The following is a 3766-nucleotide window of genomic DNA, read 5'->3' on the forward strand; positions in this document are numbered from 1 at the left end:
CCAGTCTTTCTCTCTGCAGCCATAGAAATGCAAGCTGCTGGGTTCCCTTGTCTTCCTAGGAGGAAGGTCTTTGCCTAAGCAGGTTTCTCACATATATTCTGTTCCCATAGACTTCAGCCTACTGGGTGAAGAACCCGTCTCTCTCAGCTTGCAAGAGCTCTGGCCCCTTGTGTCTGTCCAGTGATGGATGCCAAGATGGCTTCTTCTCTCTCCTTATATCTGCCCAAATTCACTGTTTTGTCCCCAAACTATAGGCATCGACTACGTGAGTGCTCCAGGGCTCAGGCACCCATGGAAAAAAATAGGGGGTGCTCAGCACTCATGAGCCATAGTGGTTCCTGGGCCCCCTCCCTCAGAGTTTCATACCTGAGGTCTGCTCACAGTGCATGTCCTAGCCCCAGACAGAGCTTGTGTGTGGAACATAATAAATTCTGTGCTGCTCCCAGCTTCTGCCCTTGGGGCAGGGAGTTTCTTTATAAACAGAGGGAGGGTGATTAAGATAACAAAAAGCTTGTCATTAAATTACATTAAGGATCGTTAGATGATCCTGAAAGCATTGCCAGGCACTCCAGTTAAAAGATAGGAAACAAAGGGTAGGAATAAATGGTCCATTTTCAGAATGGAGAGAGGTAAATAGTGGTGTCCCCCATGGGTCTATACTGGAACCAGTGCTGTTCAATATATTCATAAATGATCTGGAAAAAGGGGTAAACAGTGAGGTGGCAAAATTTGCAGAGGATACAAAATTACTCAAGATAGTTAAGTCCAAAGTTGACTGCAAAGAGTTACAAAGTGATCTCACAAAACAGGGTGACTTGGCAACAAAATAGCAGATGAAATTCAACATTAAATTCAAAGTAGTGCACATGGCAAAATATAATCCCAACTTTACATACCAAATGATGGTGTCTAAATTAGCTGCTACCTGTCAAGAAAGATCTTGGAGTCATTTGCAGTACTCTGGAAGCACTATGCTCATTCTCCAGCTTCAGAAGACTTAAAAATTATCTCCAGTCATCAATGGGACAGACGCAACTGAATAATGTAGCTGTCCTTAACATGCATCAAAACCATACCTGGAAACTAGATGTAAATAAGATTGCTGACAGTTTCATCCAGAAAGACGTAATGTCTTTAAATTGGGATGTTAGTGAAGACAGCCTGTAGGTGAGTGCAATGATTGTAATATACTGTAATTCATGATAATGTAATTATGTAGTTCATAAAGTAATTATTAGAATAGTAAAGATACCAGTGATAGACATATTCAATAACTAGAATATGAAAGTATATGTATATGCCAAAAATAGTCTCCCTGCAAAACTGACAGAGCCTCTCCCCACAACACATACACATACTTCTTCAAAAGCACCTACCAGCAAAAACAAAAGACAGCACCTATGCCCCAGACTCAAGATGACCTTGTGCTGTTCTTCCATTCCTGTGGTCCTCCCATCCTCCTGCTGATTTGTATGTAAATAGATCCCCCATTGTTTTTGGTCATACCTTGCTCAATTTAATTGGAGACAGGTAGATAGCTGCCTTCCCTTCTGTTTCTCCCTTTGTTTGGTCACAGGCTTTAAAGCAGGGGTGGGCAAACTTTTTGGCTCAAGGGCCACATCTGGGAATAGAAATTGTATGGTGGGCCATAAATGGTCACAAAATTGGTGTGGGGTGCAGGAGTGGGTGCAGGCTCTGGTTGGTGGTGCGGACTCTGGGGTGGGGCTGGGGATGAGGAGATTGGGGTGTAGGAGTGTGCTCTGGGCTGGGACCGAGGGGTTCAGAGAGCAGGGGGGGTCAGAGCTGGGGGTTGAGGTGTGGGAAGGGGTGCAGGCTCCAGCTGTGGGGGTGCAGGCTCTGGGTTGCAGGAGGATGCTCCAGGCTGGGACTGAGGGGTTCAGAGGGCAGGAGGGGGGTCAGGGCTGGGGCAGGGGGTTGGGGCGCAGGGGGAGGCTCAGGGGTGCCGGCTCTGGGCGATGCTTAGCTCAAGTGGCTTCTGGAAACAGCAGCATGTCCACCCTCCAGCTCCTACACAGAGGCACGACTAGGCAGCTCTGCACACTGCCCTGTCTGCAGGCACCGAACCCTGGGGCTCCCATTGGCCACGATTCCTGGCCAATGGAAGATGCAGGGGTGATGCTTGGGGCAGGGGCAGCGTGCATAATGGATCCCCCTGGCTGCCCCTATGTATAGAAGCTAAAGTGGGGGCCATGCTGCTGCTTCTGGGAACCACGTGGAACAGCCCCCAACCCTGCTCCCCGGCTGGAGCAGGACAAGCCCCAGACCCCGCTCCACAGCAGGAGCTCAAGGGCTGAATTAAAATGGCTGGTGGGCTGGATCTGGCCCACGGGCTGTAGTTTGCCCACCCCTGCTTTAAGGCATATCATCACTGAGTAGCCATAATTCCTCAAATAGCGTTATTACATTTGAAAGGGGTTCCCGGGGTTCAACCTGAACTGTGGGATCACTGAGCCCTCTGTCCCACCAACTTGGGGTATCCCTCACACTGTAATGCTGTTGGCAAGCTACAAACTTCTGGCAGGTACTGTACTTACACAGATATCCATAGGCAGGGACACATCCAACTGAATGGCATGAATGCTTCTCCCAGCCACTCATGAACCACAATAGAGAGGCTCCAGCCAAATCCCCTCCACAGTTCCCCAGTCTTGCACCCCAGAACTGTACCATCTTCCCCTGGTCAGAAGCCTGACCAGTGTAAGTTCATTACCCAGTTTGCCCCTCCCTTGATGTGGAGAGGACACACACCAGCCTTTGTAAACCAAGCTGAGATTTTCCAAGCTTTTCAGCCAAAACACACTGTTTTAGGTAAGATATAAAACAGGATTTATTAGCTAAAGAAAGATAGATTTTAAGTCATTATAAGTAGTAAACATAGAGATCAAAGTTGGTTACCCTAAGAAATAAAATAACTTTGCAGTCTAAGTTCTATACACTAAACAGGATTTGAATCAAGTAGTGTCTTGCCCTGATAGATGGTACAAACAGGTTGCAGATGGTACATACAGGTCAGAGAATGTCAATACACAGGCTGGAACTTTCCTCCAGCCCAGGACCATCCTCTGCAATTCAAAATCTTTGCACTCTAGATGTGTTTCCAGGTATTGAGTTGTGGGGGGAGTAAGGCCAAGTCACGATGTCACTTCCCCTCTTTTGTAGTTTCTTCCAGCTTGCTGGAAAGATCTATGCTTGTGACATAGCCAGGGGGTCTGCCCCAATTGGTCAAGCATCCTCCATTGTCTACATGGTCTCTAAGAAGTCTTCTGGGATGGTCACTGGGAGTGTGGATTTCCTTTAATGGGCCATCAGCACATCTGGCTATTCCATTGTTGTACCTGAAAGGCTGGTTGTGGGCGTTCCCAACCTCAACATATTTCAGTAACACACACATAGCAAGACTTCATAACTTCACATACAATCTAACACGATATTAATGTTCAACAGATCAAGACTTTCAAAATGATATCTCACACAGCATACTTTGTACAAAACATATCATAATTATATGACAGTGATGACTATGGAGGTTGCAGGGGGTTGCTCTGAGGTACAGAGTGCCACATACATGTCACAATTACATTAATTACCAATGTGTCATTATCTTTCATAAAATACCTTATTTGATACACTTTTATAACACAGTAATGTTGTATACAATCAGTTGATTCTATTACTTATTTAAGGTTTAGACCTCATCTTTGGTCCAATAAACCACTGAAATGTATTCTCAACGTTCCTTTTCTCC

The sequence above is a fragment of the Lepidochelys kempii genome, chromosome 1, assembly GCF_965140285.1.
Source record: "Lepidochelys kempii isolate rLepKem1 chromosome 1, rLepKem1.hap1, whole genome shotgun sequence".
NCBI classification, from domain to species: domain Eukaryota; kingdom Metazoa; phylum Chordata; order Testudines; family Cheloniidae; genus Lepidochelys; species Lepidochelys kempii.